This window comes from Tubulanus polymorphus, chromosome 12, assembly GCF_964204645.1.
Source record: "Tubulanus polymorphus chromosome 12, tnTubPoly1.2, whole genome shotgun sequence".
In the NCBI taxonomy this organism is placed as follows: Eukaryota; Metazoa; Nemertea; class Palaeonemertea; order Tubulaniformes; family Tubulanidae; genus Tubulanus; species Tubulanus polymorphus.
In genome coordinates, this window is record NC_134036.1 from 7,296,338 (window position 1) to 7,311,647 (window position 15,310).

The following is a 15,310-nucleotide window of genomic DNA, read 5'->3' on the forward strand; positions in this document are numbered from 1 at the left end:
GGGAGGCAGTAGGTCCGTCGTCCGCCCGTTAGTCAGTGTGTCGGCGGTTGCTGTTCGAAAAACGACTAAGTGCTGACCGGGCCATGAACAGCGTTACGACCCGGCACCGGTCAGGAAGGGAGGGAGGGTGGCAGTAGGTCGGTCGTCCGTTCGTTCGTCAGTGTGCCGGCGGTGGTAGTTCGAAAAACGACTAAGTGCTGACCGGGCATTGATCAGCGTTACGACCCGGTGCAGTGAGGGAGGGAGGGAGGCAGTAGGTCGGTCGTCCGTCCGTTCGTCAGTGTGCCGGCGGTGGTTGTTCGAAAAACGACTAAGTGCTGACCGGGTCATAATCAGCGTTACGACCCGGTGCAGTGAGGGAGGGAGGGAGGCAGTAGGTCGGTCGTCCATCCGTTCGTCAGTGTGCCGGCGGTTGTTGTTCGAAAAACGACTAAGTGCTGACCGGGCCTTGATCAGCGTTACGACCCGGTGCAGTGAGGGAGGGAGGGAGGCAGTAGGTCGGTCGTCCATCCGTTCGTCAGTGTGCCGGCGGTGGTTGTTCGAAAAACGACTAAGTGCTGACCGGGTCATGATCAGCGTTACGACCCGGTGCAGTGAGGGAGGGAGGGAGGGAGGCAGTAGGTCGGTCGTCCATCCGTTCGTCAGTGTGCCGGCGGTGGTTGTTCGAAAAACGACTAAGTGCTGACCGGGCCATGATCAGCGTTACGACCCGGTGCAGTGAGGGATGGAGGGAGGCACTAGGACAGTCGTCCGCCCGTTAGTCAGTGTGTCGGCGGTTGTTGTTCGAAAAACGACTAAGTGCTGACCGGGCCATGAACAGCGTTACGACCCGGCACCGGTCAGGAAGGGAGGGAGGGTGGCAGTAGGTCGGTCGTCCGTCCGTTCGCCAGTGTGCCGGCGGTGGTTGTTCGAAAAACGACTAAGTGCTGACCGGGCCATGAACAGCGTTACGACCCGGCACCGGTCAGGAAGGGAGGGAGGGTGGCAGTAGGTCGGTCGTCCGTTCGTTCGTCAGTGTGCCGGCGGTGGTAGTTCGAAAAACGACTAAGTGCTGACCGGGCCTTGATCAGCGTTACGACCCGTTGCAGTGAGGGAGGGAGGGAGGGAGGCAGTAGGTCCGTCGTCCGCCCGTTAGTCAGTGTGTCGGCGGTTGCTGTTCGAAAAACGACTAAGTGCTGACCGGGCCTTGATCAGCGTTACGACCCGGTGCAGTGAGGGAGGGAGGGAGGCAGTAGGTCGGTCGTCCGTCCGTTCGTCAGTGTGCCGGCGGTGGTTGTTCGAAAAACGACTAAGTGCTGACCGGGCCTTGATCAGCGTTACGACCCGGTGCAGTGAGCGAGGGAGGGAGGGAGGGAGGCATTAGGTCGGTCGTCCATCCGTTCGTCAGTGTGCCGGCGGTGGTTGTTCGAAAAACGACTAAGTGCTGACCGGGCCTTGATCAGCGTTACGACCCGGTGCAGTGAGGGAGGGAGGGAGGCAGTAGGTCGGTCGTCCGTCCGTTCGTCAGTGTGCCGGCGGTGGTTGTTCGAAAAACGACTAAGTGCTGACCGGGCCTTGATCAGCGTTACGACCCGGTGCAGTGAGCGAGGGAGGGAGGGAGGGAGGCATTAGGTCGGTCGTCCATCCGTTCGTCAGTGTGCCGGCGGTGGTTGTTCGAAAAACGACTAAGTGCTGACCGGGCCATGATCAGCGTTACGACCCGGTGCAGTGAGGGAGGGAGGGAGGCACTAGGACAGTCGTCCGCCCGTTAGTCAGTGTGTCGGCGGTTGTTGTACGAAAAACGACTAAGTACTGACCGGGCCATGAACAGCGTTACGACCCGGCACCAGTCAGAAAGGGAGGGAGGGTGGCAGTAGGTCGGTCGTCCGTTCGTTCGTCAGTGTGCCGGCGGTGGTTGTTCGAAAAACGACTAAGTGCTGACCGGGCCTTGATCAGCGTTACGACCCGGTGCAGTGAGGGAGGGAGGGAGGGAGGGAGGCAGTAGGTCCGTCGTCCGCCCGTTAGTCAGTGTGTCGGCGGTTGCTGTTCGAAAAACGACTAAGTGCTGACCGGGCCATGAACAGCGTTACGACCCGGCACCGGTCAGGAAGGGAGGGAGGGTGGCAGTAGGTCGGTCGTCCGTTCGTTCGTCAGTGTGCCGGCGGTGGTAGTTCGAAAAACGACTAAGTGCTGACCGGGCCTTGATCAGCGTTACGACCCGGTGCAGTGAGGGAGGGAGGGAGGCAGTAGGTCGGTCGTCCGTCCGTTTGTCAGTGTGCCGGCGGTGGTTGTTCGAAAAACGACTAAGTGCTGACCGGGTCATAATCAGCGTTACGACCCGGTGCAGTGAGGGAGGGAGGGAGGCAGTAGGTCGGTCGTCCATCCGTTCGTCAGTGTGCCGGCGGTGGTTGTTCGAAAAACGACTAAGTGCTGACCGGGCCATGATCAGCGTTACGACCCGGTGCAGTGAGGGAGGGAGGCACTAGGACAGTCGTCCGCCCGTTAGTCAGTGTGTCGGCGGTTGTTGTTCGAAAAACGACTAAGTGCTGACCGGGCCATGAACAGCGTTACGACCCGGCACCGGTCAGGAAGGGAGGGAGGGTGGCAGTAGGTCGGTCGTCCGTTCGTTCGTCAGTGTGCCGGCGGTGGTTGTTCGAAAAACGACTAAGTGCTGACCGGGCCTTGATCAGCGTTTCGACCCGGCACCGGTCAGGGAGGGAGGGAGGGAGGCAGTAGGTCGGTCGTCCGTCCGTTCGTCATTGTGCCGGCGGTGGTAGTTCGAAAAACGACTAAGTGCTGACCGGGCCTTGATCAGCGTTACGACCCGGAGCATTGAGGGAGGGAGGGAGGCAGTAGGTCGGTCGTCCGTCCGTTCGTCATTGTGCCGGCGGCGGTAGTTCGAAAAACGACTAAGTGCTGACCGGGCCTAGATCAGCGTTACGACCCGGTGCAGTGAGGGAGGGAGGGAGGCAGTAGGTCGGTCGTCCGTCCGGTCGTCAGTGTGCCGGCGGTGGTTGTTCGAAAAACGACAAAGTGCTGACCGGGCCATGATCAGCGTTACGACCCGGTGCAGTGAGGGAGGGAGGGAGGCACTAGGACAGTCGTCCGCCCGTTAGTCAGTGTGTCGGCGGTTGTTGTTCGAAAAACGACTAAGTGCTGACCGGGCCTTGATCAGCGTTACGACCCGGAGCATTGAGGGAGGGAGGGAGGCAGTAGGTCGGTCGTCCATCCGTTCGTCAGTGTGCCGGCGGTGGTAGTTCGAAAAACGACTAAGTGCTGACCGGGCCTTGATCAGCGTTACGACCCGGAGCATTGAGGGAGGGAGGGAGGCAGTAGGTCGGTCGTCCGTCCGGTCGTCAGTGTGCCGGCGGTGGTTGTTCGAAAAACGACAAAGTGCTGACCGGGCCATGATCAGCGTTACGACCCGGTGCAGTGAGGGAGGGAGGGAGGCACTAGGACAGTCGTCCGCCCGTTAGTCAGTGTGTCGGCGGTTGTTGTTCGAAAAACGACTAAGTGCTGACCGGGCCATGAACAGCGTTACGACCCGGCACCGGTCAGGAAGGGAGGGAGGGTGGCAGTAGGTCGGTCGTCCGTTCGTTCGTCAGTGTGCCGGCGGTGGTTGTTCGAAAAACGACTAAGTGCTGACCGGGCCTTGATCAGCGTTACGACCCGGCGCAGTGAGGGAGGGAGGGAGGGAGGCAGTAGGTCGGTCGTCCATCCGTTCGTCAGTGTGCCGGCGGTGGTTGTTCGAAAAACGACTAAGTGCTGACCGGGCCTTGATCAGCGTTACGACCCGGTGCAGTGAGGGAGGGAGGGAGGGAGGCAGTAGGTCGGTCGTCCATCCGTTCGTCAGTGTGCCGGCGGTGGTTGTTCGAAAAACGACTAAGTGCTGACCGGGCCATGATCAGCGTTACGACCCGGTGCAGTGAGGGAGGGAGGGAGGCACTAGGACAGTCGTCCGCCCGTTAGTCAGTGTGTCGGCGGTTGTTGTTCGAAAAACGACTAAGTGCTGACCGGGCCTTGATCAGCGTTACGACCCGGTGCAGTGAGGGAGGGAGGGAGGCAGTAGGTCGGTCGTCCGTCCGTTTGTCAGTGTGCCGGCGGTGGTTGTTCGAAAAACGACTAAGTGCTGACCGGGTCATAATCAGCGTTACGACCCGGTGCAGTGAGGGAGGGAGGGAGGCAGTAGGTCGGTCGTCCATCCGTTCGTCAGTGTGCCGGCGGTTGTTGTTCGAAAAACGACTAAGTGCTGACCGGGCCTTGATCAGCGTTACGACCCGGTGCAGTGAGGGAGGGAGGGAGGCAGTAGGTCGGTCGTCCATCCGTTCGTCAGTGTGCCGGCGGTGGTTGTTCGAAAAACGACTAAGTGCTGACCGGGCCATGATCAGCGTTACGACCCGGTGCAGTGAGGGAGGGAGGCACTAGGACAGTCGTCCGCCCGTTAGTCAGTGTGTCGGCGGTTGTTGTTCGAAAAACGACTAAGTGCTGACCGGGCCATGAACAGCGTTACGACCCGGCACCGGTCAGGAAGGGAGGGAGGGTGGCAGTAGGTCGGTCGTCCGTCCGTTCGCCAGTGTGCCGGCGGTGGTTGTTCGAAAAACGACTAAGTGCTGACCGGGCCATGAACAGCGTTACGACCCGGCACCGGTCAGGAAGGGAGGGAGGGTGGCAGTAGGTCGGTCGTCCGTTCGTTCGTCAGTGTGCCGGCGGTGGTAGTTCGAAAAACGACTAAGTGCTGACCGGGCCTTGATCAGCGTTACGACCCGTTGCAGTGAGGGAGGGAGGGAGGGAGGCAGTAGGTCCGTCGTCCGCCCGTTAGTCAGTGTGTCGGCGGTTGCTGTTCGAAAAACGACTAAGTGCTGACCGGGCCTTGATCAGCGTTACGACCCGGTGCAGTGAGGGAGGGAGGGAGGCAGTAGGTCGGTCGTCCGTCCGTTCGTCAGTGTGCCGGCGGTGGTTGTTCGAAAAACGACTAAGTGCTGACCGGGCCTTGATCAGCGTTACGACCCGGTGCAGTGAGCGAGGGAGGGAGGGAGGGAGGCATTAGGTCGGTCGTCCATCCGTTCGTCAGTGTGCCGGCGGTGGTTGTTCGAAAAACGACTAAGTGCTGACCGGGCCTTGATCAGCGTTACGACCCGGTGCAGTGAGGGAGGGAGGGAGGCAGTAGGTCGGTCGTCCGTCCGTTCGTCAGTGTGCCGGCGGTGGTTGTTCGAAAAACGACTAAGTGCTGACCGGGCCTTGATCAGCGTTACGACCCGGTGCAGTGAGCGAGGGAGGGAGGGAGGGAGGCATTAGGTCGGTCGTCCATCCGTTCGTCAGTGTGCCGGCGGTGGTTGTTCGAAAAACGACTAAGTGCTGACCGGGCCATGATCAGCGTTACGACCCGGTGCAGTGAGGGAGGGAGGGAGGCACTAGGACAGTCGTCCGCCCGTTAGTCAGTGTGTCGGCGGTTGTTGTACGAAAAACGACTAAGTACTGACCGGGCCATGAACAGCGTTACGACCCGGCACCAGTCAGAAAGGGAGGGAGGGTGGCAGTAGGTCGGTCGTCCGTTCGTTCGTCAGTGTGCCGGCGGTGGTTGTTCGAAAAACGACTAAGTGCTGACCGGGCCTTGATCAGCGTTACGACCCGGTGCAGTGAGGGAGGGAGGGAGGGAGGGAGGCAGTAGGTCCGTCGTCCGCCCGTTAGTCAGTGTGTCGGCGGTTGCTGTTCGAAAAACGACTAAGTGCTGACCGGGCCATGAACAGCGTTACGACCCGGCACCGGTCAGGAAGGGAGGGAGGGTGGCAGTAGGTCGGTCGTCCGTTCGTTCGTCAGTGTGCCGGCGGTGGTAGTTCGAAAAACGACTAAGTGCTGACCGGGCCTTGATCAGCGTTACGACCCGGTGCAGTGAGGGAGGGAGGGAGGCAGTAGGTCGGTCGTCCGTCCGTTTGTCAGTGTGCCGGCGGTGGTTGTTCGAAAAACGACTAAGTGCTGACCGGGTCATAATCAGCGTTACGACCCGGTGCAGTGAGGGAGGGAGGGAGGCAGTAGGTCGGTCGTCCATCCGTTCGTCAGTGTGCCGGCGGTTGTTGTTCGAAAAACGACTAAGTGCTGACCGGGCCTTGATCAGCGTTACGACCCGGTGCAGTGAGGGAGGGAGGGAGGCAGTAGGTCGGTCGTCCATCCGTTCGTCAGTGTGCCGGCGGTGGTTGTTCGAAAAACGACTAAGTGCTGACCGGGCCATGATCAGCGTTACGACCCGGTGCAGTGAGGGAGGGAGGCACTAGGACAGTCGTCCGCCCGTTAGTCAGTGTGTCGGCGGTTGTTGTTCGAAAAACGACTAAGTGCTGACCGGGCCATGAACAGCGTTACGACCCGGCACCGGTCAGGAAGGGAGGGAGGGTGGCAGTAGGTCGGTCGTCCGTTCGTTCGTCAGTGTGCCGGCGGTGGTTGTTCGAAAAACGACTAAGTGCTGACCGGGCCTTGATCAGCGTTACGACCCGGCACCGGTCAGGGAGGGAGGGAGGGAGGCAGTAGGTCGGTCGTCCGTCCGTTCGTCATTGTGCCGGCGGTGGTAGTTCGAAAAACGACTAAGTGCTGACCGGGCCTTGATCAGCGTTACGACCCGGTGCAGTGAGGGAGGGAGGGAGGCAGTAGGTCGGTCGTCCATCCGTTCGTCAGTGTGCCGGCGGTGGTTGTTCGAAAAACGACTAAGTGCTGACCGGGCCATGATCAGCGTTACGACCCGGTGCAGTGAGGGATGGAGGGAGGCACTAGGACAGTCGTCCGCCCGTTAGTCAGTGTGTCGGCGGTTGTTGTTCGAAAAACGACTAAGTGCTGACCGGGCCATGAACAGCGTTACGACCCGGCACCGGTCAGGAAGGGAGGGAGGGTGGCAGTAGGTCGGTCGTCCGTTCGTTCGTCAGTGTGCCGGCGGTGGTAGTTCGAAAAACGACTAAGTGCTGACCGGGCCTTGATCAGCGTTACGACCCGTTGCAGTGAGGGAGGGAGGGAGGGAGGCAGTAGGTCCGTCGTCCGCCCGTTAGTCAGTGTGTCGGCGGTTGCTGTTCGAAAAACGACTAAGTGCTGACCGGGCCTTGATCAGCGTTACGACCCGGTGCAGTGAGGGAGGGAGGGAGGCAGTAGGTCGGTCGTCCGTCCGTTCGTCAGTGTGCCGGCGGTGGTTGTTCGAAAAACGACTAAGTGCTGACCGGGCCTTGATCAGCGTTACGACCCGGTGCAGTGAGCGAGGGAGGGAGGGAGGGAGGCATTAGGTCGGTCGTCCATCCGTTCGTCAGTGTGCCGGCGGTGGTTGTTCGAAAAACGACTAAGTGCTGACCGGGCCTTGATCAGCGTTACGACCCGGTGCAGTGAGGGAGGGAGGGAGGCAGTAGGTCGGTCGTCCGTCCGTTCGTCAGTGTGCCGGCGGTGGTTGTTCGAAAAACGACTAAGTGCTGACCGGGCCTTGATCAGCGTTACGACCCGGTGCAGTGAGCGAGGGAGGGAGGGAGGGAGGCATTAGGTCGGTCGTCCATCCGTTCGTCAGTGTGCCGGCGGTGGTTGTTCGAAAAACGACTAAGTGCTGACCGGGCCATGATCAGCGTTACGACCCGGTGCAGTGAGGGAGGGAGGGAGGCACTAGGACAGTCGTCCGCCCGTTAGTCAGTGTGTCGGCGGTTGTTGTACGAAAAACGACTAAGTACTGACCGGGCCATGAACAGCGTTACGACCCGGCACCAGTCAGGAAGGGAGGGAGGGTGGCAGTAGGTCGGTCGTCCGTTCGTTCGTCAGTGTGCCGGCGGTGGTTGTTCGAAAAACGACTAAGTGCTGACCGGGCCTTGATCAGCGTTACGACCCGGTGCAGTGAGGGAGGGAGGGAGGGAGGGAGGCAGTAGGTCCGTCGTCCGCCCGTTAGTCAGTGTGTCGGCGGTTGCTGTTCGAAAAACGACTAAGTGCTGACCGGGCCATGAACAGCGTTACAACCCGGCACCGGTCAGGAAGGGAGGGAGGGTGGCAGTAGGTCGGTCGTCCGTTCGTTCGTCAGTCTGCCGGCGGTGGTAGTTCGAAAAACGACTAAGTGCTGACCGGGCCTTGATCAGCGTTACGACCCGGTGCAGTGAGGGAGGGAGGGAGGCAGTAGGTCGGTCGTCCGTCCGTTTGTCAGTGTGCCGGCGGTGGTTGTTCGAAAAACGACTAAGTGCTGACCGGGTCATAATCAGCGTTACGACCCGGTGCAGTGAGGGAGGGAGGGAGGGAGGCAGTAGGTCGGTCGTCCGTCCGTTCGTCAGTGTGCCGGCGGTGGTTGTTCGAAAAACGACTAAGTGCTGACCGGGCCTTGATCAGCGTTACGACCCGGTGCAGTGAGGGAGGGAGGGAGGCACTAGGACAGTCGTCCGCCCGTTAGTCAGTGTGTCGGCGGTTGTTGTTCGAAAAACGACTAAGTGCTGACCGGGCCGTGAACAGCGTTACGACCCGGCACCGGTCAGGAAGGGAGGGAGGGTGGCAGTAGGTCGGTCGTCCGTTCGTTCGTCAGTGTGCCGGCGGTGGTAGTTCGAAAAACGACTAAGTGCTGACCGGGCATTGATCGGCGTTACGACCCGGTGCAGTGAGGGAGGGAGGGAGGCAGTAGGTCGGTCGTCCGTCCGTTCGTCAGTGTGCCGGCGGTGGTTGTTCGAAAAACGACTAAGTGCTGACCGGGTCATAATCAGCGTTACGACCCGGTGCAGTGAGGGAGGGAGGGAGGCAGTAGGTCGGTCGTCCATCCGTTCGTCAGTGTGCCGGCGGTTGTTGTTCGAAAAACGACTAAGTGCTGACCGGGCCTTGATCAGCGTTACGACCCGGTGCAGTGAGGGAGGGAGGGAGGCAGTAGGTCGGTCGTCCATCCGTTCGTCAGTGTGCCGGCGGTGGTTGTTCGAAAAACGACTAAGTGCTGACCGGGTCATGATCAGCGTTACGACCCGGTGCAGTGAGGGAGGGAGGGAGGGAGGCAGTAGGTCGGTCGTCCATCCGTTCGTCAGTGTGCCGGCGGTGGTTGTTCGAAAAACGACTAAGTGCTGACCGGGCCATGATCAGCGTTACGACCCGGTGCAGTGAGGGATGGAGGGAGGCACTAGGACAGTCGTCCGCCCGTTAGTCAGTGTGTCGGCGGTTGTTGTTCGAAAAACGACTAAGTGCTGACCGGGCCATGAACAGCGTTACGACCCGGCACCGGTCAGGAAGGGAGGGAGGGTGGCAGTAGGTCGGTCGTCCCGTTCGTTCGTCAGTGTGCCGGCGGTGGTAGTTCGAAAAACGACTAAGTGCTGACCGGGGCCTTGATCAGCGTTACGACCCGTTGCAGTGAGGGAGGGAGGGAGGGAGGCAGTAGGTCCGTCGTCCGCCCGTTAGTCAGTGTGTCGGCGGTTGCTGTTCGAAAAACGACTAAGTGCTGACCGGGCCTTGATCAGCGTTACGACCCGGTGCAGTGAGGGAGGGAGGGAGGCAGTAGGTCGGTCGTCCGTCCGTTCGTCAGTGTGCCGGCGGTGGTTGTTCGAAAAACGACTAAGTGCTGACCGGGCCTTGATCAGCGTTACGACCCGGTGCAGTGAGCGAGGGAGGGAGGGAGGGAGGCATTAGGTCGGTCGTCCATCCGTTCGTCAGTGTGCCGGCGGTGGTTGTTCGAAAAACGACTAAGTGCTGACCGGGCCTTGATCAGCGTTACGACCCGGTGCAGTGAGGGAGGGAGGGAGGCAGTAGGTCGGTCGTCCGTCCGTTCGTCAGTGTGCCGGCGGTGGTTGTTCGAAAAACGACTAAGTGCTGACCGGGCCTTGATCAGCGTTACGACCCGGTGCAGTGAGCGAGGGGAGGGAGGGAGGGAGGCATTAGGTCGGTCGTCCATCCGTTCGTCAGTGTGCCGGCGGTGGTTGTTTCGAAAAACGACTAAGTGCTGACCGGGCCATGATCAGCGTTACGACCCGGTGCAGTGAGGGAGGGAGGGAGGCACTAGGACAGTCGTCCGCCCGTTAGTCAGTGTGTCGGCGGTTGTTGTACGAAAAACGACTAAGTACTGACCGGGCCATGAACAGCGTTACGACCCGGCACCAGTCAGGAAGGGAGGGAGGGTGGCAGTAGGTCGGTCGTCCGTTCGTTCGTCAGTGTGCCGGCGGTGGTTGTTCGAAAAACGACTAAGTGCTGACCGGGCCTTGATCAGCGTTACGACCCGGTGCAGTGAGGGAGGGAGGGAGGGAGGGAGGCAGTAGGTCCGTCGTCCACCCGTTAGTCAGTGTGTCGGCGGTTGTTGTTCGAAAAACGACTAAGTGCTGACCGGGCCATGAACAGCGTTACGACCCGGCACCGGTCAGGAGGGAGGGAGGGTGGCAGTAGGTCGGTCGTCCGTTCGTTCGTCAGTGTGCCGGCGGTGGTAGTTCGAAAAACGACTAAGTGCTGACCGGGCCTTGATCAGCGTTACGACCCGGTGCAGTGAGGGAGGGAGGGAGGCAGTAGGTCGGTCGTCCGTCCGTTTGTCAGTGTGCCGGCGGTGGTTGTTCGAAAAACGACTAAGTGCTGACCGGGTCATAATCAGCGTTACGACCCGGTGCAGTGAGGGAGGGAGGGAGGCAGTAGGTCGGTCGTCCATCCGTTCGTCAGTGTGCCGGCGGTTGTTGTTCGAAAAACGACTAAGTGCTGACCGGGCCTTGATCAGCGTTACGACCCGGTGCAGTGAGGGAGGGAGGGAGGCAGTAGGTCGGTCGTCCATCCGTTCGTCAGTGTGCCGGCGGTGGTTGTTCGAAAAACGACTAAGTGCTGACCGGGCCATGATCAGCGTTACGACCCGGTGCAGTGAGGGAGGGAGGGAGGGAGGCAGTAGGTCGGTCGTCCGTCCGTTCGTCAGTGTGCCGGCGGTGGTTGTTCGAAAAACGACTAAGTGCTGACCGGGCCTTGATCAGCGTTACGACCCGGTGCAGTGAGGGAGGGAGGGAGGGAGGCAGTAGGTCGGTCGTCCATCCGTTCGTCAGTGTGCCGGCGGTGGTAGTTCGAAAAACGACTAAGTGCTGACCGGGCCTTGATCAGCGTTACGACCCGGTGCAGTGAGGGAGGGAGGGAGGCAGTAGGTCGGTCGTCCGTCCGTTCGCCAGTGTGCCGGCGGTGGTTGTTCGAAAAACGACTAAGTGCTGACCGGGCCTTGATCAGCGTTACGACCCGGAGCAGTGACGGAGGGAGGGAGGCAGTAGGTCGGTCGTCCGTCCGTTCGCCAGAGTGCCGCTGGTGGTTGTTCGAAAAACGACTAAGTGCTGACCGGGCCTTGATCAGCGTTACGACCCGGTGCAGTGAGGGAGGGAGGGAGGCAGTAGGTCGGTCGTCCGTCCAGTCGTCAGTGTGCCGGCGGTGGTTGTTCGAAAAACGACTAAGTGCTGACCGGGCCATGCACAGCGTTACGACCCGGCACCGGTCAGGAAGGGAGGGAGGGTGGCAGTAGGTCGGTCGTCCGTTCGTTGGTCAGTGTGCCGGCGGTGGTAGTTCGAAAAACGACTAAGTGCTGACCGGGCCTTGATCAGCGTTACGACCCGGAGCAGTGTGGGAGGGAGGGGGACAGTAGGTCGGTCGTCCGTCCGTTCGTCAGTGTGCCGGCAGAGTTGGTTGTTCGAAAAACGACTAAGTGCTGACCGGGCCTTGATCAGCGTTACGACCCGGTGTTGTGACGGAGGGAGGGAGGCAGTAGGTCGGTCGTCCGTCCTTTCGCCAGAGTGCCGCTGGTGGTTGTTCGAAAAACGACTAAGTGCTGACCGGGCCTTGATCAGCGTTACGACCCGGTGCAGTGAGGGAGGGAGGGAGGCAGTAGGTCGGTCGTCCGTCCAGTCGTCAGTGTGCCGGCGGTGGTTGTTCGAAAAACGACTAAGTGCTGACCGGGCCTTGATCAGCGTTACGACCCGGAGCAGTGTGGGAGGGAGGGGGACAGTAGGTCGGTCGTCCGTCCGTTCGTCAGTGTGCCGGCAGAGTTGGTTGTTCGAAAAACGACTAAGTGCTGACCGGGCCTTGATCAGCGTTACGACCCGGTGTTGTGAGGGAGGGAGGGAGGCAGTAGGTCGGTCGTCCATCCGTTCGTCAGTGTGCCGGCGGTGGTTGTTCGAAAAACGACTAAGTGCTGACCGGGCCTTGATCAGCGTTACGACCCGGCACCGGTCAGGAAGGGAGGGAGGGTGGCAGTAGGTCGGTCGTCCATCCGTTCGTCAGTGTGCCGGCGCTGGTTGTTCGAAAAACGACTAAGTGCTGACCGGGCCTTGATCAGCGTTACGACCCGGCGCAGTGAGGGAGGGAGGGAGGCAGTAGGTCGGTCGTCCGTCCGTTCGTCAGTGTGCCGGCGGTGGTTGTTCGAAAAACGACTAAGTGCTGACCGGGCCTTGATCAGCGTTTCGACCCGGAGCAGTGAGGGAGGGAGGGAGGCAGTAGGTCGGTCGTCCGTCCGTTCGCCAGTGTGCCGGCGGTGGTTGTTCGAAAAACGACTAAGTGCTGACCGGGCCTTGATCAGCGTTACGACCCGGAGCATTGAGGGAGGGAGGGAGGCAGTAGGTCGGTCGTCCGTCCGTTTGTCAGTGTGCCGGCAGTGATGGTTGTTCGAAAAACGACTAAGGGCTGACCGGGCCTTAATCAGCGTTACGACCCGGCGCTGGTCAGGGAGGGAGGGAGGGAGGCAGTAGGTCGGTCGTCCATCCGTTCGTCAGTGTGCCGGCGGTGGTAGTTCGAAAAACGACTAAGTGCTGACCGGGCCATGATCAGCGTTACGACCCGGTGCAGTGAGGGAGGGAGGGAGGCACTAGGACAGTCGTCCGCCCGTTAGTCAGTGTGTCGGCGGTTGTTGTTCGAAAAACGACTAAGTGCTGACCGGGCCTTGATCAGCGTTACGACCCGGAGCATTGAGGGAGGGAGGGAGGCAGTAGGTCGGTCGTCCGTCCGTTCGTCAGTGTGCCGGCGGTGGTAGTTCGAAAAACGACTAAGTGCTGACCGGGCCTTGATCAGCGTTACGACCCGGTGCAGTGAGGGAGGGAGGGAGGGAGGCAGTAGGTCGGTCGTCCGTTCGTTCGTCAGTGTGCCGGCGGTGGTTGTTCGAAAAACGACTAAGTGCTGACCGGGCCTTGATCAGCGTTACGACCCGGTGCAGTGAGGGAGGGAGGGAGGGAGGGAGGCAGTAGGTCCGTCGTCCGCCCGTTAGTCAGTGTGTCGGCGGTTGTTGTTCGAAAAACGACTAAGTGCTGACCGGGCCATGAACAGCGTTACGACCCGGCACCGGTCAGGAAGGGAGGGAGGGTGGCAGTAGGTCGGTCGTCCGTTCGTTCGTCAGTGTGCCGGCGGTGGTAGTTCGAAAAACGACTAAGTGCTGACCGGGCCTTGATCAGCGTTACGACCCGGTGCAGTGAGGGAGGGAGGGAGGCAGTAGGTCGGTCGTCCGTCCGTTTGTCAGTGTGCCGGCGGTGGTTGTTCGAAAAACGACTAAGTGCTGACCGGGTCATAATCAGCGTTACGACCCGGTGCAGTGAGGGAGGGAGGGTGGCAGTAGGACAGTCGTCCGCCCGTTAGTCAGTGTGTCGGCGGTTGTTGTTCGAAAAACGACTAAGTGCTGACCGGGCCTTGATCAGCGTTACGACCCGGAGCATTGAGGGAGGGAGGAAGGCAGTAGGTCGGTCGTCCATCCGTTCGTCAGTGTGCCGGCGGTGGTAGTTCGAAAAACGACTAAGTGCTGACCGGGCCTTGATCAGCGTTACGACCCGGTGCAGTGAGGGAGGGAGGGAGGGAGGGAGGCAGTAGGTCGGTCGTCCGTCCGTTCGTCAGTGTGCCGGCGGTGGTTGTTCGAAAAACGACTAAGTGCTGACCGGGCCTTGATCAGCCTTACGACCCGGTGCAGTTAGGGAGGGAGGGAGGGAGGCAGTAGGTCCGTCGTCCGCCCGTTAGTCAGTGTGTCGGCGGTTGTTGTTCGAAAAACGACTAAGTGCTGACCGGGCCGTGAACAGCGTTACGACCCGGCACCGGTCAGGAAGGGAGGGAGGGTGGCAGTAGGTCGGTCGTCCGTTCGTTCGTCAGTGTGCCGGCGGTGGTAGTTCGAAAAACGACTGAGTGCTGACCGGGCCTTGATCAGCGTTACGAACCGGTGCAGTGAGGGAGGGAGGGAGGCAGTAGGTCGGTCGTCCGTCCGTTCGCCAGTGTGCCGCTGGTGGTTGTTCGAAAAACGACTAAGTGCTGACCGGGCCTTGATCAGCGTTACGACCCGGAGCAGTGAGGGAGGGAGGGAGGCAGTAGGTCGGTCGTCCGTCCGTTCGCCAGTGTGCCACTGGTGGTTGTTCGAAAAACGACTAAGTGCTGACCGGGCCTTGATCAGCGTTACGACCCGGTGCAGTGAGGGAGGGAGGGAGGCAGTAGGTCGGTCGTCCGTCCGTTCGCCAGTGTGCCGCTGGTGGTTGTTCGAAAAACGACTAAGTGCTGACCGGGCCTTGATCAGCGTTACGACCCGGAGCATTGAGGGAGGGAGGGAGGCAGTAGGTCGGTCGTCCATCCGTTCGTCAGTGTGCCGGCGGTGGTAGTTCGAAAAACGACTAAGTGCTGACCGGGCCTTGATCAGCGTTACGACCCGGTGCAGTGAGGGAGGGAGGGAGGGAGGTAGTAGGTCGGTCGTCAGTCCGTTCGTCAGTGTGCCGGCGGTGGTTGTTCGAAAAACGAATAAGTGCTGACCGGGTCATGATCAGCGTTACGACCCGGTGCAGTGAGGGAGGGAGGGAGGGACGCAGTAGGTCGGTCGTCCATCCGTTCGTCAGTGTATCGGCGGTTGTTGTTCGAAAAATTACTAAGTGCTGACCGGGCCTTGATCAGCGTTACGACCCGGAGCAGTGAGGGAGGGAGGGAGGCAGTAGGTCGGTCGTCCGTCCGTTCGCCAGTGTGCCGGCGGTGGTTGTTCGAAAAACGAATAAGTGCTGACCGGGTCATGATCAGCGTTACGACCCGGTGCAGTGAGGGAGGGAGGGAGGGACGCAGTAGGTCGGTCGTCCATCCGTTCGTCAGTGTATCGGCGGTTGTTTTTTCGAAAAACGACTAAGTGCTGACCGGGCCTTGATCAGCGTTACGACCCGGAGCAGTGAGGGAGGGAGGGAGGTAGTAGGTCGGTCGTCCGTCCGTTCGCCAGTGTGCCGGCGGTGGTTGTTCGAAAAACGACTAAGTGCTGACCGGGCCATGAACAGCGTTACGACCCGGCACCGGTCAGGAAGGGAGGGAGGATGGCAGTAGGTCAGTCGTCCGTTCGTTCGTCAGTGTGCCGGCGGTGGTTGTTCGAAAAACGACTAAGTGCTGACCGGGCCTTGATCAGCGTTATGACCCGGAGCATTGAGGGAGG